Source organism: Caretta caretta, chromosome 2 (assembly GCF_965140235.1).
Source record: "Caretta caretta isolate rCarCar2 chromosome 2, rCarCar1.hap1, whole genome shotgun sequence".
Taxonomy (NCBI): domain Eukaryota; kingdom Metazoa; phylum Chordata; order Testudines; family Cheloniidae; genus Caretta; species Caretta caretta.
In genome coordinates, this window is record NC_134207.1 from 130,885,481 (window position 1) to 130,912,048 (window position 26,568).

The following is a 26,568-nucleotide window of genomic DNA, read 5'->3' on the forward strand; positions in this document are numbered from 1 at the left end:
GGAAGCTCCCTGAGAAGCTGGTGTTAATCAGTGCAGGCTCCTGGGGGTGCTAGAGAGGTACATAAGAGGCTCGGCATCCTCTCTCTCCCTGCAGCTCTCTGTTATTCCCTCTCACCTTTTCTCGTGCCTGCCTGTTATGTCTCTTGTGCTCTCCTTCCTCCAGCACAGCACTCCATCTCTGCATCTGGAGCAGAGTGAATACATATGCACCAGCAGCAGACACAATTTTTTACACCCTGTGCCCCTCCACAGTCTGGCACCTGTATTCACCCGCCTCAGTTCACCTCATGGTAAGGCCAGCCTTGTTCAATAAATATTATCTTAATTCTAATTAGCCTTGTCCAGGATACAGCAAGATATTGTCTCTGTCAGAATATGTACTTGACAATCATAATATTTCCCATCATACTCCAGCATAGGAGAACATGGGTTTTGCACTGTCCTAAAGGCTACCATACCTGGCCTCTAAATAATGCAAGATTGGTTTGACTTTTAGTCCTATACATTTCTTATTAATGGTACAATGTAGTCTGATACACATGAATTATACACATATGTGGAACTGGATATTTATCTGCAGCTCCTGTGTAGCTTATCTTTTCAAGGAGTTATAGCGAAACTTTGCACCTTTCACTATGCAACGTTGTGACTATCTAAGACAGTAATGTTTCAAATAATTGCTAACAAAAAATGTAGTATATGAAAAAATATTCTCACTGTTAGTGAGATCATGCAGGTCAAGTTCACTAGTCCTCAGAAACAGATCAGATCCATTTAAATGGAAAAAAAAAGTACTTCCCTCTCCTTTAAATAGGTATGTCACTCTATGATATGTGTTGTATTTGTATCTTAACATCCAGATCTTCTTGGTTTTAAAGTTCTCTTTATATCCCACTGCATAATATCCTGTACTAGCTGTTACTGTGCCACCATCTTCCTCCTTGTAAGAGGTGAATTGAGAAGTCATTCATATATCAACTATTGCAAGGGAAGAAGACTGATGGAATTTTAAAGCACCCTATCCATCCAAGGGAAAAATCAGTGGAAGAAACTCTTGGAAGAACTGTCATAAAAATATCCATTAAACTGCTTCAGAGGAATTCCTTCTAATGCTGGAAATCTTAATAGGCTCTCTTTAAAACTAGAAGTCCTCTGGGACTAAACTGTGTGTGTGTAATTTGTGCTGTCTGCCCCCTTCCAGTTGCTAGAGTTTAAGAGCTTCTCAGTTTCATTGACGTATCAGGCTTATAAAAACGTATAGCCAAAACAGAACCCAATCTCAAGTTTCATATTATGATGTCAGCTCAGCAATTGATCATGTTCCTTGGCTTGTAAAATGCAAAGAATGCTATCATAGTGTTTTTAATTTACTCTCTTGGCCTGTATGTACTATAGTTCCTGTAACATTCTACTAGTAATGATTTCCTTTTGAATACCAATGAGATTCCAGTGTGGTTTCTTTTTTTTAAACTTGCCAGCTGAAGTACAAATGATGAGGTTTTAGTGGACAAAGACTTACACACCCATCCTAAGCATTATCTATATATGTATTTGTCTCATCTATCTACCTCTGTACCATTAGTGCTAGAATCCATTTCTTTTTCTTTTAAAATATGAAGCCTTATACATTAAAACATTGTAGTAATCCTTTCCAGGGAATGAATCAATACTGTTCGGAGGCAGCAAAATCCTTTAAATGAGGAAGATACATCCAGGTGATGAGAAACAAAGACCTACAGTGTGAGCTTCTGATCTTTAACCATGTTGCTTTATTTGAAAACACCCCCACCCCTCGACCCCAAACAGCAAAAGGCCACTCAATTGTAGCAAAACACCTCTTACAATAATTCAGGTTTGCCTTGAAAACTGCATAGCAGAATTTTTAACAGAACAAGAAAAGGTAAATTGGCAGATGATCTTTATTTTATTAGTAATGAACTGAAATCAGAAACCTTGCCAGAGACAGAAGCAAAGTGACTAATTTTATGCTTTCTCATTCTCTTCTGTGACACCCATTAAAACTAAGAAGCCAGTTTAAGATCTGCCCCATCAAATAGCCCTTTAAAGAAGAACTCTTTTTCACAAACAGGTATACCTGACTAAAATATGCCTACTCAGACTCATGTGGGTGCTGGCTCAGCCAGTAAAGTGGTAAATGATTAAGCAAAAGCCCACTTTAAGTTTTGTGAAGTAAATTCTATTCTATGGATGTGCTGCATCTCAGGTAAACATACAATCAGAGCAGTCACTGTTTTCAGGATAACTAGTTTATTATGCACATCTGTTTAATACTCTTTTATAGCCATACTTTATACACGTCTCAGTATGGATCTCAAGAATTAGTTGGCTTTTGCCAGACAGAGAATTTTAGTAATGGAGCAGAAAAGTGCATTATCAAGAATCACCTTTCAGAAATCCAAGGGTGTCTTTTTTTCTTTTTTGTGGTACTCAGGTAAGTATTTTTAGCAGCTATTAACAAGGCTTGTAACTAAAGCCTTGCCTGACACAAGGATTAATTGCTGTAAACTTACCCACTAACACTTCAAAAATCACATCTCCTGCTGCAAGCAAACAATGGTGTTAGGCACTTGAGTGACAGTTTCTGTCAAACAACATAATGTCCCACCTGGCAGTGCAGCTGGTACAGGGCTTTGGCAGTTTGCCAGCACATCTTATTTTCATGCATTTGTCTTTTACTTCTAAAAACCAGAATAAGCAAAAGGAAATTCCAATCCCCAGCCCTAATTCAGATGCTTTCAGGTTATTGTGTGTATCTGTTCCTATGCTCCAGCTCTCTGCTGGAGGTTCTTCTGCATGAAATAATTGATCTGAGGGTGGTAAAGAAATGTCCTGAGTTGGCTTGTGATTGTGGTCTTTGCTTTTTAGTTTGGTTTCTCTCTTTTTTTTTTTTATAGTTAAGGGCCACATCCAGCTCATTTTAAGGTACATGAATTACACCATTGCAGATAATGGGGCTTGACATCATAGTCTGTAGTGTAATTGAATTGGTTTGTGTTGTCTCTCTAATCTGGGGATCTAAGAAACAGGGGAATTTAAAGCTGAAATATTTAATACTCAATTGTCAAAATAAAAATTAAGGTGTGTTTTTTTTTCCTGGTAGCTACATCCTATATCGGAATGGACTTTGGGGTAAAACAGAACACTGGGTACCATTTGTCATTTTTAGACATATACTTTAAAATTTAAAGAGGGAAATGAATCTCTGGAGGATGGAAGTGGTAATTTATAAATAATTCAAATGAAGCCAATTGCTGTGCTGCTCCTTGGCCAATCCATTGGAGCCCCTTTTTGTAGTTAAAATTTTTATTTGCATCTCCTAAACTGGAGCTTAATTTACATATACCCTTAACTCAAAGGAAGCTAGCAGTATGTATTCCATCTCAGAGATGTGAGATACCTGAATAATACAGAACTGGAGTGAATTAAAAACTTGAGTGAGGGAAGAGAGACTCAAGCTTCCCAAATCAGATTCTAAAACTACACCTAGGCTTTTCACAGCCTCAGAGCTGTGCACGTAGAATCAGACAGTAGCTTTGAAGAATCACGCAACATTAAAACTGCAGTTGAGTACACACAATTCTCAACATTTATGAATGCAAAACCTTAGTCATAAAAACCTTGAGGGCCTGATTCTCACTTCTGGGACACCAGTGTTTCCATGAGTGCAACTTCAGAGACTTCAACTAGCATAAATGTTTTCCCAGCCTCCTCCGGGTAAGCCATACCGGTAGGTGACAGTTCATGTCTGGTTTCAGAGTAACAGCCGTGTTAGTCTGTATTCACAAAAAGAAAAGGAGGACTTGTGGCACCTTAGCGACTAACCAATTTATTTGAGCATAAGCTTTCGAAAGCTACAGCTCACTTCATCGGATGTTAATGGGGTATTCCCTGATAAGTTCCCCAAAGTAAAGGAGGTATTTGAAGAGAAGCATAGATCTTTGCTATCTCTAACATTTTTAGAGCCTCAGGTTTAGCTCCTTACCAATGCAGTATAGTCCTCTAGCAGATGAAATATCAGGCATTATACGTCTCTTAAATTTGAATGTCACAAAAATGCCAAGAAGAATCAATTCACCCGTCTTCCTGTGACAACTGTGTGGTCTGGGTAGATAAAAATGATATCATGCTATTAGACCAACGAATAATAATACACAAGCTGATCTGGAATGGCCTTTTCTTTATATGTTTGCTACGGATTTGTGGAACAGCCAGTTTTAATATGGTAAGGATTAATGTGCAGACAACAAATATTTTCTGTTGGTGAGCATTGCTGTAGGATTTCAGACCTGTGAAAGAACATGGGTTTCTTGGGTTGTTTGGTGTCAGGGAGATTTATTTTTCACACAGCTATAGCTTTATCTGCTGCACAGCATGAAAAAAAAAAACACAGAATGAAAGAAAGGCTGTCTATTTTTAGAGTGTGTCGGATTTATCATTAAGATTCTGACCAAGAGTGTTCTAGGATTTAGATCCAAAGCATTGTCTAAATTACAAGAAGAACAGGCAAGAGAAGTATACTGCTGTCCTCAGCAGAATTATTGGAAGGAAAGATTGTTCCCTCAGGGATACTTTGAGACTAAGGAGAGCCATTGAAGCAATCAGCCTTAAGCTGGATGAACCTTTTATTAAATACAATAAATACGATACAGGGTGGAATTTTCAAGAGACTGTAAATCACTGATACTTGTGTTCTTAAATCATTTAGACACTTTTGAAAATCCCACCCAGAAGCAACAAAATGAGAGACTTCCCCTCAAGATCAAGATTAGGCCCTTATATCCCAAATTGTTGCCCTGATAAGGAGTTTGGATTTGTAATTCAAAGTTTGTGGAATTATATCCATAAACTAACTGACAGAGGTGTGTGAAATAATCTCTAAGGAGCTACAAGGAAGCTTCAGCAACGCTAGGGGCCGCCGTGGCATTGATCCACATCAGTAATCCTGGCATTGGAATGGTCGCTGATGAGTTTCCTTCCTGGAAAGGTAAAAAATGTCAGGCTGAGAGCAAGCCTTTGGTAGTTATCCCTAGCAGTATTATTTCTTTTCAGATTACCCTTTACTTGGTTTGCATTTCTCAGGCAGGATTCTGGCCACCAATGTAGGTAAAAGTGGCTGTATTCCTGGAAGAAAAGACATAAATCAGACTGGATTTTGATCAGTAAGTGTTGGTAAACATTAATTTCACTGAAATTTCACAGAAAACAAAAATCCATCTTTAAAAATAAAAAAAACTTATAGATAGACAAAGTAAGAAAAATGCTGCTCAAGTGAGTTTGATTTATGGATACTTACTTGGTATATTTTAACATGTGATGTTGACAATTTGTGGGGTTAACACTTAAAGTTTTTACTTTTTGAATCTGTCTGTCATTAAAGAACTATTGTCTGATCTGCCTGTTGTCCGACTCTTCCCCATGCTTTCCTAAAACAGTGAATTTAAACAGAACAAAGTTTAAAATAAGCACTGATATTTTAACATTGAATTTTTTTTTAATGATTTTTCCCAAAGCAAAGTAGCTCTTGGAAAAATCATAATATACCAGAGGAAAATTGTAGGAGTTTCTCTGAAGTATTCCTGCATATACACACACATACACATAAATAAAAATCCCAGTAAGCAGACAAGCATTGGATTTAGAAGCTCTGTCCATAGAGTATTTTCATGCTGACAAAGGGCTTTTTGAGTGACTCAAGTATTTATCCCTGAAGTCAACTTCATATCCGTAAATCATGGGAGAGAGCACTACTACCCTTCTGTCCCAAGCCATCACGCCCAAGAGAAACCTGTGGTGCAGCCTGGATGTCCACACACAGCACCAACAGTATAGTTAGAGAAAACTAGAGGCTCAAGCTCAATAATGCTTTGTCATCGATATTTTGGTATATAGACACTGACTTCTTTTCTATCTGGGGGGTGCTCGACTCTCCACACCCCCCGCCCCAGGCCCTGCCCCCACCCCACCCTTTCCCCCAAACCCCCACCCCTGCCCTGCCTCTCCCTGCACCCGCTCCACCCCCGGCCCTCCTACCACTCAACCCTTTCCCCCAAGGCCCCACCCTGCTTCTTCCTGCCCTGTCTCTTCCCATCCCCTCCCCCGAGCATGCCCCATCCCCGCTTCTCCCCTTCCCTCCCAGGGCCTCCTGCATGCTTCAGAACAGCTGATCCTCAGCGGGCGGAAGTCGCTGGGAGGATGGGAGAGGAGAGATCAGTGAGACTGCTGGGGGCCAGGAGGTGCTGAGGGGAAGGGGGAGGGGGGAGAGCTTGACTGCTGGTGGGTACTAAGCACCTGCTAATTTTTCCTCCAGCTCTAGAGCCCCACAGAGTTGGTGCCTATGTTTGGGTAGATCCCAGCTGAAAATGACAAATAACTCGTCTTCCCTTTCTGCACTCAGGCCCCACTCCCTAAGAGCAGGAACAGAATCTTGGATTGACATATACATTTTTAAAGACATCTGAAGGCATGCACCCTATCGTCCATGCATCCCTTCATAAAACACTCCCAAATTGGCCTGCTAGGCTCTTCTGATGCCGTTTGTACTTGGATGGTGTTTTCTTCAGTAAATTAGTAATCAATTTATGCGCGTAGTTATTTCAATTTCAGTTATACAAGGTTAAATTGTTCACACACTAGTTGCTCCCCGCTGACACAATCCCATTGTAGGATCTATGGGTTTTACCATGCTGCAGAACAGAACATTTATTTCTGCTTTCCCCATATTTTTTCTCCAAGTACGGTCCACATATCTGATCTACGTTAACCTAACCTTTTGTGTTAGCTACGTCAATCAAAGTTTTCATGCTGTGCAGTGGGCATATTGACAGTTATTCATAGTTTTGTCATAAGAATGCATTTGATTAACAGGACAAAACTTTCACAACCGGCAAGCTCTTCAGTAGTGTCACTGAGCCAGGGATAAAGAGGTCTGAGTTCTATGCCCAAAGACTGAAAATGCATTAGAGGGTCAGTTAATCTCACTACTTGGAGAAAGGACATTGTTTTTTTGGGGTAAACATACATAAATTTTCCTAGTCCTTTTGATCATGTTAGTCAGTTTCATGTGAATATGTATTATGCATAAGCAACAAAGATGATAAATAAGGCCCTGTGAACTATAGGGATAAAAATGATAAATTCACAAGCTGGTCGTGAGATCTTTCATAGTTGAAATAATGAAAAAAAAAATCTCTAACATCCTAAGCAAAGCATTCATATGGTTGAACAATAATTCCTGGTTGGTTACAGTTATTTCCCTCTGAATATAAATAATGTCAGCCTGTGATCAAGACCTTCAGGTTCTATTTTTTAAATAAAGGGAGGATTGAAAAACTTTTCCACAGTGACGAATGATATGCTGTAGATTCTGCTTATTAGCTATCCCTTGGTTGATGGCTAAAATCTGCCATTGTTTGGCAGCTGCTAGCACGTGGAAGACAGGTTTATGGGGCTGCAGCCAGGGAAGGAAGTGCTGGGACATACCAGGCTGCAGCTCTGAAAACCTGTATGTGGGGAGGGCAACAATGGGAAGGGGTGCTGCAGCCAGGATGCTGGGGTTTTTCATGGGGAGGGGGCCTGCAGCAAGGAGTGGGACCTGCAGGGCTGCACGAGGGGATCTGGGAGGGGACTGGGCAGGGCAGCAGCAGGGGGAAGTACTGTGCAGCTCCATGGGCCCCCAGAGCCCCTACTGCTTGTGGAAAGCCCTGGGATCTGAGCTGCAGCTCCCCTCCCCAAAGCCTTCCCTCCCTGTTCACAGTGCTGGGACTCTGGCAGGGCCTCCCCCATTGGACAGGGATGCAGATGCTCCAGCCCATTACCTCCTGTGCAGTCCCCAGGAAAAGGCAGATTTTGTGGGGCTTCAGCACCTTCTAGTGTTTCCTTCCCTAACTGCAGCCCCACAAACCTGCCTGCAGCCAGTGCCTTTCTTCCAAAAAAAGTTCTCAATAAGTGGCATTCCATTGCCCATATCAGAAGGGAGGGGATTGGTTTCTGACAAAGTGATATCCACCCTACGTGCGTTTTCTTGATGCTGACAAAGTGTGTAACTGCTAAAAAGGTAGAAGGTGAGGTAGAGGGTGAACTTTACCTCGTATAGGAAGGGCCTTGGAAGACCCTATAATCACTGCTGGTTTGTTGGAGGAGGGCAGGCAGGCAAGGGGAGCTGAGTACCTAATGTTCATAGCAAGGTTGGGCTTTGTGCAAGAGAGTGAAAGAAGGAGGGCCAAGATTGTAGCCATTGGCTCCACAATTATATAGCTATTATAGTCAGTTCCATATTCAGTACCTATAAGATACCTTGTAGGGGGCTCCACCAGCACATATTTCCATCTCAAAAGACTTTTCTGGAGCTCTGTTTAGCTATGGCCATATCTGAATTTCACCCCTCATTCTTATTTACACAAAAGAGATTACGTTCTTGAAAGTCCATCTGAGAAGAACTTTTATTTAACGGAAATCAATGTATGAATTCTGTTTAGAGGTCAGAGTTAAAAAATGACAATGAAACTGTTGGCAAGTATGCATGTGCATTTACCACCTTTGCACACATTCACAAGCCTGGCACTTTTGCCAGAAGTTTCCAAGTAGATTCATAGCTGGCCCTTTGAATAGGCAATTCTAGTACCTGGTAAGTCTCTCACAATTGCATGTACACTTTTGAAAATGAAAAATAAAAATATCACGACACTTATATGCTCAATTTTCACAGCCATGCAATTTAATTTAGGATGCAGTCTCTCTCTGTCACACACACACGCACTGACACTCTTGTTGAGAAAAATCTGGTTTTGTGCGATGATTGAGAGTATACAATCCAGTCCTGCCGCTGGGGCAACCCTCCGTCCTGTCTGCAGCAGCTACTTCAGTCCCTAGGGGCTACCCCTCCTATGAATCAACCTTTGGGCACTGAATCTGCATAATTATGGTCCTAATGACAATGTTGCCACCCCATACCGGGCCTACCTTCTAACCCATCCTTCTGTACTATTTTTCAAGGAGCACAGCTCCACTACATAATGATATGCACACTCTTTTCAAAAGGAGGTCCTGTGTGAAAAGTGCCCTTTGTACATTATATGCATTGGTTGACAGCAGATATTGTTAAGCTGTTCCAAATCTATGTCAGTGATTTTTAATGTAAAAATATATGCTAATTATTTTTACAGTACACAGCTATCATAGTCTTAAATTTTATTTGCATGCTATGTTATTTTTACTTCATAATAACTTAGGTGCTTTGTAGACAATAAGGGAACAGCTTGTTGGTGCTACATAAACATACGTGGCATTTTTCACATCTTGGTAATGAGTGACTGGCACTCAATATCGAAGGTAGATTATACAGGAGAGTATGTGATTTCAGGCTATGAATTTTGAAAAATAATTCAATTCTTTAAAACGATGCCATGTAGTGACTATTTTATTTTGACTCCAACACATTAGTTGTCAAAATTAAGGTCTCATGAGATACTCTTTGCTTAAAACATGTATGACTTCATAAACTTCTGAGCAGAACAATGGAATCTCTGAAACTATAATTCACATTCTTTGGACAGTCAGTAAAGCCCGTAGAGTTGTCTTTTCTGTTGTGATTGAAAATAACTGTTGTGCACTACAGCCTTAACTACATTGTTTAAGAAGGAGCCACCCTAACAATGCAAAGACCGCTCTTCTAAGAAATTGCAGTTCTTGTATTGTAGAATAAGAGCATTAACTACACTTTGATTTACATGTATTTAGGCAGGAGACCACCTAAAATACCATGCCCTGTTCAGCTTTATGTCAGCAAAAACAAAATGTTGTTTTTTTACTGTAGAACATAGCCATGGGTAGCCCAAATAGGCATTCCAGTAGACTTGGTTAAAAGCTGTCAGCTGATTACGCTTGTTTTCTACTAGAGGATCTGTCGCTCCAGGAACCAGGCTACCAAAACATTTATTGCTTTTGTTCCAAAAACTACTTCCTAGCTGGAACTATTTGAATATTTTCATCTGCAAATACCACTAGGAGGGGAATGCTTATAAAAACAAACATTTGTAGCAGCTTAATATCAATTCTTAGAAAAATGATAGCTAAGGAAGCTGTATATTTTTAGAATAGAATTTGTAACACCATAGTTATGTTTCAGCAGAAATTATGTTGTCAGTCCTTAGCTCGGTTGTGATTTGTTTTGCAAAAAAATTGAATCAAATTCAGTCATATACAGACTAACCAAACACTTTTAACCAGTATTTTTCACCATTTAAAATAAATATTCCTACTTGTTTACATTCAGCTAACACAAATATAGTGTCACTTGCATTCCTCACTGAAGACAATTCATTCAATCTTTGCCAAGTTTGCAAAGGAGATGCTTGAGAATGTTATAAACAAATGAAAATTGAATGGTTATTTTTAAAGAGTCAGTGTTTGTGCTATCACTGCTCTGCAGCGGTAGATGTTATATGATAGTGTTATCCTATTTCAAATAGGTTATCGCTGTGAGTTGTGAGAAATCGGATGGCAAATGCTGACTTTTCATGGTGACTACTGTATCATATGCATACCTCATACATTGTTTTCTGTACTGACTTCAGTGTATACTAACTGTGGATATCCAAGCCCACTTATGAACAACCAGAAATGTACATCTCATCTATTGCAACAAACACCTTTAATTCATTAGATGCAACTAAATACACATGGTCTGATTTTTAAAGGTGATTGTCACCTCCAGCTCCTTTTGATTCTAGCAGGATGGGTGGGCACTCACAAAATCAAGCCAATAGTGTATTATTTGAATGTTATCTCATGTAGTCTCTCCCAGACATAGGTTACATGTCTCAACAAATACATCTCAAAGCCCTTGATGTACTTTCAGTGGATATATGATCTGAAAGTTTTATACTGTGACCTGCCACCATAGTTTTGGAGCCCATTCCACATTCCTTATGTTGACACAGTGAAGTCTTTAGTGGGTAAATTTAACTCTTTGAACTTTCTATTTATTTTATTGCTGTGGGATCCATAATTTTGAATTTAATGAAGATTTAATCATGCAATCTCAACGCTCACATATAATTTACCAGAATTATTGCAAGTTCCATGTTCTGAAGAAAAAAAATCCCGTGTTTCATTTAGATGAAAAAAGAGATGATCTACAAGTACTCTAATAAATTTAAATCCTGAAACTAATATGAAGTAAAAGCTGTTGAATACTTTTGAAGAAAAAAAAGCTGTGTAAATATTTCAGAAATAAAAGAGCCAGTACTAGTTCTCTGTCAATCACTACGGGATAATGAAAATTCTCAAACCTTGACAGTTGCACAAATTTAACACAAATATCATTGCCTGAAAATTCATATAGGATGTGCATTCTTTTTGTTCTGTTTAAACCATTTATCATCCAATACATGAGAAAATATCACATGTCTAGTCACATACTCTGTATAATATGTAGTTGAAGCAATGATTAATTTACTAACTGCTAAAACAGTTGTGTGTGTGTCTAGGTTTACATTTTATTGGTTAGCAAATTAATTATGAAGTAAGCCTGAGAGATACAGAAGATAATACTCTAATATTTTTACCAAATAGCTTGTCCAGTTGTACGCAAAAGCAAAATGATTTATTTAAAGGTATCCATGTAAATATTTTTTCTTGCAGAAATGAGACCTACAGATTAATCAAATTATGATTTCACAATAGCGCCTAGGTTCACAACATTTCCTTCCCCTCCCTCACGATTTTCAAATGGATCCTTACCAAGAAGAGAGCAGTTCAATCATTTTATAGTTATGAATTAAACTGGCTAATAGGTTTCAGTTGGTACTATTTTCAAACCCAATGTTCAATGCTGTTAAATGTCCTTATAAAAGAGGTAGGGTTTTTTTTTGGGAGGGGGGGTGTTGAGGGAGTTCTTTGGATTGTTGGAAAATGATAGATAATGTTTTTTTCTAATAAATGAATTCAGCATGAATACATTGTATAAGGGAAGCTGGAGTACAGAATCCGATGTAATGGCCAGCTCGGGTATGGAATCATAGCAGATGATTCTGGTATGTTATATTATGTATTTTCTTCTTATTGCAATAAATGAGGTTGGTGGGAATTCTGTTAAAGTTACCTGTTTACTTATTTTGACATGCTGCTTTATTCTGTAATTCATTGACAAACAATCTCAATTCAAACTAATAAAATGTAATGATAGGAAAACTGGCAACAGGAACATGCCAGATTTGAAGAATCACCTCTCACAAAAATCCTCCACCCCCTACTTAACCTGGGGTAAACCTGTGTCCCAGTGGTATGTGTGCACAGTTGTGGAGGGAGAGGTGAGAGACTGGAGAATTCAATAATTTGGTTTCCCATTTAAATAAAACCACGTTCTCATAGCCATTAGCCAAGAAGGAAAGTGAACCCATCTTACAAAGGAATGTGTCTAAAGTATGTTCACTGTAAAGTTGTTGTTTTTGCTGTTCCTGAAAAACGTGTTATGTGTAGTACAGAGTTCAACTTTTGTAACTTCAAATTGAGTGGGGGGTGAAGACCAGGCCGGGGGAGCCTTGTAGACAATCCTGTTCTGTTATTTATTTTATTATTGTTAATGTACCTTATACTTGGTGCAATGTAGTCAATTCCAAAGATGAAAGTCTAAAATATTTTCAGACCCAGAGATAAATCACACTTATGAAAGGTAACTTGGAAGGATTCACTCTGAATACTTCCTTTTGGTTGTGGAATTTTTAAAAAGAGCCCTCTCCTTCCCCCTCTAGCATATGCATAAAAGTGGATGGAGATGAATGCAGACTTATCTGAGAAATCCATAGTAATCTTGATCTGAAGATGTCATAATAAACTACCATCAGGTGTTTGTGAACCAGTCTAGAATCAACTTCCCATATCAGATGAAGGAAACTTCACCTGTATCTGATAGTTTTATACATACGTTGAGTACCATAGTAATGTGGTGGGCTAAATTTTCTAAAAGAGATAGTGATTATTTTGATCTGTCGGTATTCTGGTGCTGAGTTAGGTACATTTTAAAAGGGCCTAGTTTTTAGAAAGTGGTGAGTAGCTACTCACTGAAAATCAGCTCCCTTTTGATGTTCCATGTTGGGCACCCAATCATTGAAACAACCCCAAATTTCTGTTCCCTTCTGAAAGCTTCGGGCAAAATGTTTTGCCATCTTCAAGAAGACAGAGCACCATATAGTGAATCGACAGAATTCTCAGTCTTAATGCTTCATATATAGCCTGAGCAGTCAGCATTTAATTTCTTAAGAGGTATTCGTGGTAGCTGTTTTGTTAAGGCCCTCTTGTCCCATCTTATCTTTTATAGGAAGCAGATATGGGATGAAGTAAGTATCAGACCCAAAAGTTTATTTGATTAAATTGTGGTAACAGCGTTAATCTTGTAAAAGAAATCAAGATAATAGAAGGGGCTGGATGGCTCAGGAGATTGATAATTGGCTAGAGCACTTTTGCCCTTTCGGTCAGTAGTTCAAATTCAAGCCAAGTCAGTGGTGACTGAAAATCATTACTGTCTGAAAGCGCTGCAGTTGCTATGCAGAATGTATGATTGGTCTCACTGCAGTTCCTAGTGACCTGATGTCCGCAAGGAAAAATAACTACCACCATTGTCAGTGTTATAGGAGATTTAAGTATTGTGCAGGTAATGGAGCCTTAATCACCTTCTCATCATCGGAAGCAGTCCCTCCAAAACAGGGTTGAGGTATCTGACAGGTTAGTTTACAGATGCTGATGCAACTGTTACCCAGATTGCTGTTCTTTAGAAAAAAATGAGACTGGGCTTGCACCTTTGGCATATTCTATTAGCGCTAAAATGAATTAAAACATGTATATGAAAATCATAGAACTGTAGGGCTGGAAGGAACAACGAGAGTTCATCAAGTCCCATTCCCTGTGCTAAGGCAGGACCAAGTAAACCTAGACCAGCCCTGACGGTTGTTTGTTCAACCTGTTCTTTAAAACTTCCAATGATGGGGATTTCACAACCTCCCTTGTGAAGCCTATTCCAGTGCTTATCTATCCTTATAGTTAAAAAGTTTTTCCTAATATCTAACCTAAATCTCCCTTGATGCACATTAAGTCCATTATTTCTTCTCCTACCTTCAGAGAACTGGGAGAACAATTGATCGTGTCTTCTTTATAACAGCCCTTAACATATTCAAAAGCTGTCATTAGGCTGTTTTTTACAGTAACTCAATATTGTTCTTATTCCCTTCAGTATATTGACCAGTCCTTGGCAGAGGCCTACAAACCACAACAAGAAGTGCTACTACTAACTAAGTGCCAGAAAGAAGTATTTCATGAATGGTTTTCCACATGAGCATGGACAAAACTAACAAAATGGTGGGAAGCTTATGTTCACTTTATTTTTCTGAAGATAAGGAAACAAGTCCCCACCTGTAATAAAGCCCCATAATGCTTAGCCAGCAAAGTAAATGCCACCTTGTAAAGCAGCACATAAGGGGGATGTGATGGGGTTCACTCACCACCGCAGCGCCTCCTGCTGGCTGTCCTGGGGATTAGCTCCGTTCACCAGTGCACCCTCTTTTGGTGATGTCTTGCCACCGTCACTTCTGCTCCAAGACCTATATCACCCCACAGACCACTGCATCCGCTTCAGGACACAGCCCTCCAGCAGTGTTACACTTGGTTCTACTCCCTCCCAGGGGAACTGCAGTCCACTGTCCAGCCATTTTCTTCAGTGGCAACTCAGCCAATTGCCTGGCTACTTCTTCAGTGGTGAGGGGGTGGGGAGAGACCCAGGCCCACCCCCTACTCTGGGTCTCCAGGCCCAGGGATCCTGTAGATGTCCACCACTTGCTGTGTCCCCTCCAACAACTCTGTAGATCTCCCTGGGCCACCTCCCTGTGGTCCCAGCACTCTCTTTGCCCTTGCCTCAGGGCTTCAGCCTGCAGATCCCTGCAGCTCGCCAGGAGCTGCTTTTAACTCCCTGGGTCTCTGTCTGCACTACTGCTCTGTCCAGGGTGCTTGCTGCCTTCAGTCTGCAAGGCAACCAGTCCTCCTCCCTCTCAAGCTCCAGGGAGTGACTGAAGCTGCTCTGCTCTGCAGCCCTTTTTATATGGGGCCGCCTGGCTCTGACTGGCTGCTCATCACACCCCCTCTCTGATTGGCTTCCTCCTGCACAGTGTGGGGCAGGCGTCTCATCACCAGGGAAAAACAGTGAATTTGACAATGGATTCCAAATAATTTTGCATGAAGGTTCTGTGCACGTCAGATACAATTCATACAGTGACTGAAATATCAGCTAGTTTGAGCAATAGTGCAGCCCATGTTTCAAAGAGGCCTTACTAAATGTTCTCCCCAGTTGCCATTGGTCAGCAGACCATTTTGAAAGTGAGAGTGTAAATGAAAAGATCTAAATGCAGCTTAGGAGGAATGAATGTGTCCAAAATAGCCAAGTTGCATTCAAACAGAAGTGAAAAGGATAGAAAGAGATAACCCAGATAAGGAGGTAGGAACTGAAGCCAAGTTTCATTCAGAAAGGAGCAAAAGGAAAGGGACGAACATAGTCCTCAGTCATTTAAACACAGCCAGCTGTGGTTCTATGAGTGTCAGCAGGCCTGTGGGTATTACATTACCCCTGAAATGTTATAAATTAAATTATGGAGTGGAGAGTATGCTTGTAAAATTTGCAGATGACACTCAGCTGGGAGGGGTTGCAAGCAATTTGGAGGACAGGATAAGAATTTAACATGACCTTGACAAATTGGAGAATTGGTCTGAAATCAATGAGCTGGAATTCAATGAAGTCCAAAAAACTTCACATAGGAAGGAAAAATCAAATTCAGAACTATAAAATTGGGAATAACTGGCTAGGTAGTAGTACAGCTGAAAGGATCTGAGGGTTATAGTGGAACATAAAGTGAATATTAGCCAGCAATGTGATGCAGTTTTTAGAAAGGCTAATATCATTCAGGAGTGTTATTTGTAAGACATGGGAGGTAACTGTCTCACTCTACTCAGTTCTGGTGTGGCCTCAGCTGGAGTACTGGAGTGTCCAGTTTTGGGCACCACATTTTAGGAAAGATGTGGATAAACTGGAGATAGTCCAGAGGAGAGCAACAAAAGTGATAAAAGTTTTCACCTATGATGAAAGTTTAAAAAAAAGTTTAATGAAACAGCACTTACTATTATAGAAGTTCCTTAGAAACCAATGGACAGTGTGGACCAGACATTACTGCAACTGCAATACTTATCCACAGGCAGAAAGATACTTTTAAAAACCTTTTTCTGCTAAGAATTCTACAGAATTTTGTGAATAAAATCATATCTTTTGGAGATATGCCTTTTTACATGGCCAAGCATGAAAACATCAACAGCAATGGCTGTTCTATGTTATACAAAACATGTTGCTTTAGTAACCAAGGTCTAATTTAGCTTCTCTGCACAGGACTGCGAACAATAACAGGAAGCACTGTTGCCACCTACTGCTCACAGAAGAAATAGCCAAAAAAAAAGTGTGTGTGTGTGTGTTGCGGGGGGAGGCGGGATTGTGTTGATAGGACCAGTGTGGGGCAGGGCTTCCAAAGCCTGATTTTGTACGTTTGAAGCTACTGGGAGCTTTGCTATTAATTTCACTGGGAAGAGAATGAGGCCCTGGCAGAGGAGTAAGTGTGATTTATGTATTGATTTGTGGAGGAGCAAGTGTGACAACATATTTAACTGTTCCTCACCACATCTTTATGTGAGTTTATAGTTATAAAATAAGCCCCCAATGGAAGTCCATTTCTTTGCAGTATCATTTGCTATTATTCTGAATGGTCAAAATGTACATGCTGTCCTTTTCAATTATTATTTGTCCTCAATACATTCAACAGTCAAATTTTGTAAATATGCAAGCACAGTAAAATGTCATAGACTTTAAGGCCAGAAGGGAGCATCGTGATCATCTAGTTTCATCTCCTGCACATCACAGGTCACAGAAACTCACCCATCCACTGTTATAGTAGGCCCATAAGCTCTGGCTGAGTTAATGAAGTCCTCAGATCTTGATTTAAAGACTTCAAGTTACAGAGAATCCATCATTTACTCTAGTTCAGTGGTCCTCAAAAGTTTTCCCCCAAGGACCTTTTTGTCATCTTACCAACTGTCTCAGACCCTTTTCTTTTTGAGAGCTAACAGAATGCCCCTGCCCGTGTGGGAACAATCCCACTAGTGTGACCTCTCAAGTCATTTTGCTCTACACTGCTTTAGTTCAAACCAGCAAGTGACTTGTGCCCCAGACTGCAGAGGAAGATGAATCCCACTTCCCCAAGTCTAACCTGCCAATCTGACCTGGCGGAAAATTCCTTCCCAATCCCAAATATGGCAATCAGTTAGACCCTGAGCATGTGGGCAAGATGCACCAGTCAGACATCTGAGAAAGAATTTTCTGTAGTAACTCAGAGCCCTCCCCATCTACTGTCCGATTTCTGGCTGCTGGAGATATTTCTTAATAGCAGTTTCAGATGGGCCCTGTGCCATTGTGGGCAATCTCATCATACCATCCTCTCCATAAACTTAGTAAACTCAGTCTTGAAACAAGTTAGGTATTTTTCCCCCACTACTCTCCTTCTCTCCTTTAATATCAGGCTTAAACTTATTTTTGGCCAGTTTATATCTATTTGTTCTTATGCCAGCATTGGCCCTTAACTTAAAAATTCCTCTCCCTCCCTGGGGTTTCTTCCTATAATGTATTTATAGAGACCAACCATATCTCCCCTCCACCTTCCTTTGGTTAGGCTAAACAAGCTAAACTCCATGAGCCTCCTCTCATAAGGTAGGTTTTCCATTCCTCTGATCAGCCTAGTAGCCCTTCTCTGCACCCGTTCCAGTTTGAATTAATCTTTCCTAAACACTAGAGCCCAGAACTGCACACAGTATTCCAGATGAGGCCTCACCAGTTCCTTCTCAAATGTCAATAACACTTCCCTATCTCTGCTGGAAATACCTCACCGGATGCATCCTAGGATTGGATTAGTCTTTTTCACAGCCACATCAGATTAGCAGGTGATAGTTGTTTTGTGATTTGACCAATGCACCCACTTTGTTGCTTCCATTTGATATGTTCACAACTTATAGTCAAAAATCTTGTTGTTAGTCCCCAAGTGCATGACCTTGCATTTTGCACTATTAAATTTCATCCTATTTCTATTACTTCAGTTCTCAAGGTCATCCAAATATTCTTGTTTGAAATACCAGTCCTCCTCCATATTGGCACACTACCTCCCAACTTTGGGTCACCTGCAAATTTTGTTAGTACACTACCACTTTTTATGCCAAAGTCATTAAATGGCAGTGTTAGATAAGATCGGTCTCAAGATGGTGCTTTAGTAAAGTAAGGGAGGGAAAAGCCTTTCAGTCTATGATCATAGTCTGTCCTCAACTGATTTGGCACATAAGTGTGATGGGTACAAAACGACCATCTTTATCTTAGTTGAAAGTCTTTCCTTTATGAAGAATACATGCTGGTGCACAATGGACTTGACAAAGAAAGAAAGCTGGAATGCAAGTCCCACAAATAATAGAGCAGAACTGAATGCATCTAAGAGGTAGACAAGTGAATTGCTCGATAAATAATTAATCCAACCAGAGTGCAATATATTTATATGTACCTATAATCAAACAATGCAAGGTCATTTTAATCTACATTATTCATAGGTCCATATCTTTTATGAGATTGTATTTCCTAGTCACTCATTCACCAATAATGATTTTTTATTTGATTTATTTGAATTTACAACAGTAATGTGCCTGGTCTCCTAAACTTGCGGGAGTATTATGATAGGTCCTCTGTGTATGTATTTTTCCCTTTGTTTGATTACAGTAAGACTGACGATATCCCAGTATGTGTTGATCATTCTTTTGGATTATTCATACCTCACTTATCTAGTCTTATTTTCCAGTTCTGAAGTCCCTGATCTGAAGCACAGGATACTGTTGTTTGTCAGATTTGACTTTAACTTTAAGAATGCAGCCAGGTCTATGTGACTTCAAAAACAGCAAGATTAAGGCTAAAAGTAATAATCTACCTTCTTCCTTTCTCTCTTGGATAGCTTTTATATATGTGAATCAACATAAACTTTCTCTGTCCGCTCATTCTGTTCCTGTGTACTGTAACTCCCTTCGGAGGATCATTCTAAACACCCATTGCTGAAGCCTATTTTGGTTTGTCCTCAAGTGTCTGGAACATATGGCCACTTCACTTCCCATAACACCTGGCAGGCTGTTCATGTATGGAGATTGTCTTAATTAATGCACCATGCTGTGGCTGTTCAGGACCAAACATTAGAATACAAAAGCTGGTGGCTCTAGTTTTTTTGTTTTATCTTGGAAAGGAGGAGACAACAGAAACTGTGGAGTAGATACCTGCCAACAGTCACAGGCCGTTGTCTGGGACATCCATCTCCCCAGTGCTGTTGGCAGACATACAAGATCATGAGTTTGAATGTGTTTTACACCATTCTGGAGTATAATATTTTAAATAATAGTAGTTTATGTAATATTTGATTTTCATTCAAACAAGGAAACAGTCATCTTGCAATTTCATTTCCAATCTGCAACCATTGTAGGTGGTATGTGTCAAGGAATTCAACCAAAAAGGTACTGATTGGAGGTCCTCATTTTTGCTCATCCCTAATCTCTAGCCGTTTATTCTGTTGTAGTGTATATCCTGAATATGTATTCCAGCTCTCATTAATTGTTAGAAGCTTTAGTAGAGTTCCAGATACGTCAGGCAAAAAGGATGGAGTAGAGAACTGTAATTTAATCTAGTCTAAGGTAGATGACCTCCAGTTAATTGTCTTGTTTTAAAAAATATTTCAAATTCAAATAGCATACTATTCTTCCAAGTATGCAGGCTCTATATCATTTAGTTCAACAGGATTTCTCCTTCAAATTCCTGGGGGATAACAATCTTGACAGCATTAACTTTGTTTTGTAAATGTTTTTCTAAACTTCCCTGTGGTCATGAGTATTTTCTGGTGTATTCAAGCAGCATAGTTCTAAGTCACAGTCTAGACTAGATGATAAAACCAAACCATACATCATATTGTATGTGCTCGTCTTTTCCTCCAGCTAGGCAAACTGAATAGTTGGAGACAAGATTTTTTAAATTAAATCAATGTAACTAATAACAATATCAGTACTACAATACCAAAGAAGTATTTGTTTGGCAATATAAATCACTCTCATCTCTTTCCAGTTGTCAGTATTTTTCAGTAGAAACTGCTAAGCAGAAAACAAATGGGACCATGCTCTCACTGTATGTTAAAAATAATTTAAACCAATAGAGGTTATCAATGTTAATGCTAAAAATCTAGATATTTCTGGCTTTCAAAATTCCAGTATTATAATATTCATTTGTATATTAATACACATATCCATCTTCCACATCAGCATCCATAGTATCTCTTAAGAACAGTGCAGTGTGTGTAACCCTAAGCAAAATTTTTGACTTCTGTTTTTAACTGATATCAAGAGTTATTGATTCAGGAAGTTAATATTGCTGATACAAAGCCCAGATCAATAGCACATGACAGTGACATGATGAGAAAAAAGTTTATAATATTACCGTATAAATTTGTTAGGAGAACTTTTGATGACTTCTGACTGCAGAAGAAAGGTGAAAGTGAAAATTGGACGTGTGGGTGTGCACACGCGTGCATGTTGCAGCAGATTGGATGTAAACCCGGCAAAGGCAAAACTACAGTAGACAGATCAAAGGATTTTTTTGTCACGCTTTCTATCAGGCAGATTCTGAGAAACAAAGAGATTCTGAAGGTTTCTTTTTTACTTTCTCCTAAACATGTTCATGTTTTAATATGAGTTAGAGAATTCTGCAGGGTCACCAGTAAATTGTTAAAAGGAAAAGCCAAATTGCGTTTTTTTCTTTTTTCTGGGAGTAAAAACTTGATATACAAATCCTTCTTGCTTTAACATTGAAGTCAATAGGATGTCTCATGAGCAAAATGAGCAGGACTTGGCGAGAGGTGCTTGAAATTTGGAACTTCCAGTTTTCAAGAAAAATTGTCATTTTGAAATGTTCCATGAAGAGGACATTCAAAAATATTTTTCTTTTGGAAACACAGAAACAATGATTCTGAAAGGAGCTGCTCAGTGAAATTGACATGATTCATGTCAGGTTCACTGCTGCTATTTGCTACTGGGAAGCACTGAATCTCACAAGAATCATTTCAATCAGCTCTTGTGGACCCCAGGGTCCATGACTCTGGGGCAGCCCAGTCATGCACATTGCCCCAGGGCCATAGATCCCATGGCTTCCAAACTCCTGGACCAGTGGGCTCACTAGGACTGCCCAACTTGTGGAACCTGAGAAGCCAGCTACCCTGAGAGCTCGGCCTGATGAACCCTGAGATCAGCTGCAGGGCTGGGAGTCAAACCTAGGTTAGAGCCAAGATTCTCATGGTTTCCAAGCACTTGTGTTTCCATGAGAACATTTTGGGTTCCACAAATTGGTATTTTCTGACTAGTTCTAGATTTGGCTCTCCTATTACATTTTTTACGTTAGATTCAGAGATTTTTGAAAGAAGGAGGGATCTCTGGTCATCTAGTCTGACATCCTTCATAACACAGTTCATAGAATTTCACCCAGCACTTCCTGCAGTGAAGGGAATTTATTCTCTTAGGTGAACACTACCAGGCCAAATAAAGTGAAGTTTCATTAGAAGTTATAAGTTAATGCCAAAATTACAAACAAGGTGGGTGAGGTAATATCTTTTATTGGAACAATGTCTGTTGGTGAGAAAGACAAGCTTTCAACCTTATACAGAACTCTTCTTCAGGTCTGGGAAACATACTCACAGCTAAATCTGTTCCATCTCATATTTAGCTGTGATACTCTGAGTACATTTCCCAGTACATTTCCCTGAAGACCTCCGTCTAAGCTTGATATATATACTGAGACCAACATGACAACAACAATAACACGGCATACAAAATTACAAACAAGTCATTTGGGACCCAATCCTGCTTCCAATGAAGCCAGTGGACATTTTGGTGCTAGCTTTTGTTTAAAAGGCATGGTATTGATAACCCATACACAGAAGATGGATTGACTATCATGGGCTCATTGATTAAACCAATGGGAATATAGCCTGAGTAAGGACTGCAAAATTAGGCTTTGGATTTATAAATTCATAATTAACGTTCTACTGTCTTAGACAGCTATGTAATAAAATGCATGTTTTTAAATATAGATAGGTTTGTGATAGTTTACTTCTCTTTTCTGCCTATACTATAGATCTGTGGTTTTCAACCTTTTTTCATTTGCAGACTCCTAAAAAATTGTGAATGGAGGTGTGTACCCCTTTGGAAATTTTACACATAGTCTGTGAACTCCCAAGGGGTCCACAGACCACAGGTTGAAAACCACTGCTGTATATATCCGTATGCAGAAATTAGCTATTTTTGCTGTGTTCATGTTTAGGCCAGTATTGTACATGCATTGATGGACAGTGTAATCTAGTAACCCACATTATCTAACATGAAAATTACATGGGATACCAAAGGTAGAGGTTGAAAAGTTGCTTGTCAGCTCAACTCTACTTCTGTCTCTTTGTATCTTTCCCCTTTTCATCTGGGCATTCATAGTCTTTCCTTATTTTCCTCTCAGCCTTATTTCTTGTTGATTCTGTTTGTTTGTTTCATTTTCTTTTTCTCTTCTACTCCTTTCTGTTCTCCGTTTCTCTTTTTTTGTTTGTTTTTCATTTCATTTTCCTTCAGAGACTCCAGTGCACTAACAACTGAACAAACAATTGATGAAGGATCCTACTCGGATCAAATCAATAGTATTGACTTCAGCCGTACCATGATTTTACCCCAGAGCTTTCTTGTTGTATTGGTAATGTAGTGAAAGTGATTAGCGTCACATCAAATGTCACATAAGGATAAACGACAGCGCAGGAGCGGAACAGTAGTAGAGTTGTTCCGTTGCCAGTGCCTTCAAGAAGTTCCAATGGTTATGCTGGTTTCTTTTTTTTTTCCCCACAAGAAAACGATGTCAACTCCCCCATTTTGGTGCGTATGCTATTTGGTCATCACTGCACTGTTTATTGATTTATAGAGTGAAATAACTCTAACTTCTTGGGGGTGTGACTCTGTGACTTTTAAGAAGGTGGTGGTCATAGAAGTGAGAAACTGATATCCTTGCTTAGCAATCGGCACAGTTTGGGATGGGGCTATGAATGTCCCACAACTCAGCTAAGCCACTTAAGCCTTATCCTTGATGACCATCTTTTTTTTTTTTCTGGTATTGGAATACGCCTATGCAGAAGTGGCCAGTGTGTACGTTACTTAAAAACGTTATCCACAGATATCTTGGGTAACTTCTTCTACATTTACCAATGTAACTTGTCTGTCTTTCTCTGTCCTCTAGATCATCAAAATCTCAGGGGTGGGCACTATTTTTTACAATACTAAGCACATTGTCAATCCTATAGTAATCATAAGACACTATCTGAAGTATTTCACTCGTGACCTATTCATTCTTTCAGCTTTGAAGCCAAAGCTCCAAAAAATGAGAGTCAGTCACATGGCCTTGCTGTGTTACTTACCCCCATTATAGGCTTTTTTAATAACATCTTCAGTCCAGTGGTGCACTTGTTAAGTCAGTATGTGATTCTGAAGTAAACCATGGTGGTTACACAGTTTAACTTCAAAACAATCAGAATGTAACACAGCATTTCACACTAAATATGCTATTAACTCATGCCATCACTGTGTCATCCATTGGAGAAATCATTGTACGTTTATTTTCATGCTGAGATGAATAATCGTTGGCATGAAGGAAATACAGCCATAACAGTGAATCCAAATTATGACAGGTTTCCTAGCATCATGATTTTCATTAATGGGCACTGGCAACAGAAATCCAACAGGTTTTTAGGCAGCTTGCTAGAAAAATGGGCACTTCAGTGTTTCTGCATGTTTTCTCAGTTGGAGGTTCATATACCTCAAGGAGCCACTCCCCCTCACACTTACTGTACATTATACATCAAGATCCAGAGAAAAAATGCTGTTGTAATTTTTTTTGTTTGCCCCCTCCATAGGACTGAGTTTTTTAATCAGATACTTTTTATGTTTCTTCATGCATTCAAATCATAAACCTAAACTGTTGACGTTAAATATTTTACTTTTGTATGTTTGCTTTGGCAGATTCTAGTGACGAATCAAGTGATGACTTTGGAGAATGAGGCCAGCTAAGGACTTAACTGTACTTCTCTAAGATCTTGGATGATGTGGCGCCATAATCACAGGTAGATCTTTCTATTTTATAGATCTCTGCATCATCTGCTGGAAACCAGTGCTAAATGAAATTATCCTTTCTAAAACAAATCCATTTAATTTGTAGTTTAAAATACAGTGTCTTTTTCAATTTTGTTTGTATATAAACTTGAACCAGTTTTTGCCACATAAAATCAAGGAAGAAGAATCCAGAAATTATAGAGTGTTTGGTGCAGGTCTCAAAAGAAATATTCTGTCCAAACCAGAGTCTTGTACAAGTGACCAGTTCTGCTCATGGAATTATATTTACAGATGCCTGTACTGTATGTCATGCATTTCAGACTGTTTCAATTTACATGCAGATTGGAGGAAATGAAAGTCCTTTTGCAGCCTACTCAGTGCCTCTTAAAGGACAGAAATCCATTTTCTCTTTTTGAGCTTCACTTTTATAATGTTTTTTTTTTCTCATAATTGCAGGGTATTACTTTTGTCAAATGAGATATGTCTCATTTCAAAGTCATACCTCAGTAAAAGCTCTTTTAGAGAGGAAAGGAAGACAATGTCACAGGCTCCCTCATGTTTATTAATATTAATATGCTACTGTCTAGATCAATTGTGGAATCAAACTCCAAGCTTCTTTTCCTTTATTGATGTCAGGAATCTAATGCTGGGGAACAAGAACCATTGATAATATTCCATGCTTATTTAAAGTTTAGACCAGATGGAGGTAGCTGGTTTTAAGCACTGCTGTCATATGTGTGATGGCAGTTATATTATACACTCTGAAGGTGAAATCAAAATAAATTTGGAGTCTGCATCTCAATCCGCAGGAGATGACAATCAATTTAGATGAGCCATTTGGTCTAGTGAACAATTCATTCTGCAAAGTGGGCGGGGGAGTTGAGTTACATTTATAATGTGGAATATATGCAATCATACCACCTTGTTTGTGCTTCTGTTCAATGTAATGAGGAAAGTAAGATTGAACCAAGTCAGCATTGGATGGATTACTTCAAGGAATGCCTACATGAAGAGGGCAGTAGTGTTGGTGATTCAATAGGTGTCCATATTCCCTCTGAAGCAGTACTAGATCACAGTCCGAGCATAGCGCTGGGGACAATGTGATGTTGGATGTGCCATCATTTGGATGGGATGCAAAACCAAGGTCCTGATGGTTTTGGTAATTAAATAATCCTTGTATTTGACTTCACAGTAAGATATTCGTCCTGCTGGCCTGCCCAAACTCCATCTTCTGTAATGCCATTCTGTACGCCTAAAACTCTCATAGTTGCCATTCAATAGGATGTACTTCACATTCTGGCCTAAAGAGTTGAGTGGTAATGGGGTTACAGATGCCACATTCTGCCACTGAGGCAGCTGTATTTCAGTAATTCTTCTGTATGCACAGTATGTAGTATGTAAAATACTTTGAATTCACAGGTGAGTCTGGGCCACAACATTCTGATGAAAAATCTCAAACACTGCAAATTTGGGACTGTCTGGAACCCTGATTTTGGTTCAGCCCTATCTCCATTTAGAATCCTTTGTGAAGAGCAATATAATAAAAGTGGCACATGTCCCTACTATGTGTGTCTCCTCATGGGACAGTGTTGTGTATGTCAAATCAAAACAGACCTGGTGATATAATACCGAGGTCTCATAACTTGATGGTTCTCTTTCCTGATGCATAATTTAAGATTCTGATTTTTAGTGATATCAACATCTTGATTAGTTTCTTTGGTAGTTGTGTTCCAGGAGCATGTTGTGCTATCAGCTGTTGAAAATACATTTCCTGCCTCATGAGAATGCCCTAGATAACCTATTACTGTGTGTCTTTCACTTTGCTTGCTTAATTTTTTGACAGTGGGATTCGAGTTGGAATTACAAATAATGCCTTTTAGGAAACGTTGGCAGACAACATGGCACTAGACGTTTTTCTAGTGCTGTTTGTGTCAAGACTTGACAGTGCATGTTTATCATCAGGAATCATGATTCATCATCCACAAAGGATAACAAATATAAAGAACAAATAAGAGGGGGGAAGTGTGATTGGCTGTTTCAGCATGGAGATTGCCAGCACTTTATTTGCAAGCAAAATTGAAGTAATCTTTTCACTAGAGATTTGAATGCTTGTGTACCTCAGTCCCCTTAAGCATACTAGGAGAAGCTCATCAAATTTGTATATTCACCATAACAAATTTCCAACACGTTTATTCTTACAATTAGCCTATAAATCAATATTGAGCCATTGAAACAAGGTGTCTATTTGTCAGTTATTGAGCACCCACAACTGTCATA

At 39.3% G+C, this 26,568-nt stretch overlaps 1 protein-coding gene across 5 annotated transcripts in view; it reads left to right on the plus strand.

Annotated features, from left to right (window-relative positions):
- CDH12 (cadherin 12) overlaps positions 1–26,568 on the plus strand; it is an 862,602-nt gene that overhangs the window by 271,674 nt on the left and 564,360 nt on the right. For all 5 annotated transcript variants that reach the window (XM_075125425.1, XM_075125427.1, XM_075125428.1 and 2 more), the window contains one exon: positions 24,202–24,302. The gene's annotated coding sequence lies outside the window, so the exon portion shown is untranslated. The remainder of the gene's footprint in view (positions 1–24,201; positions 24,303–26,568) is intronic.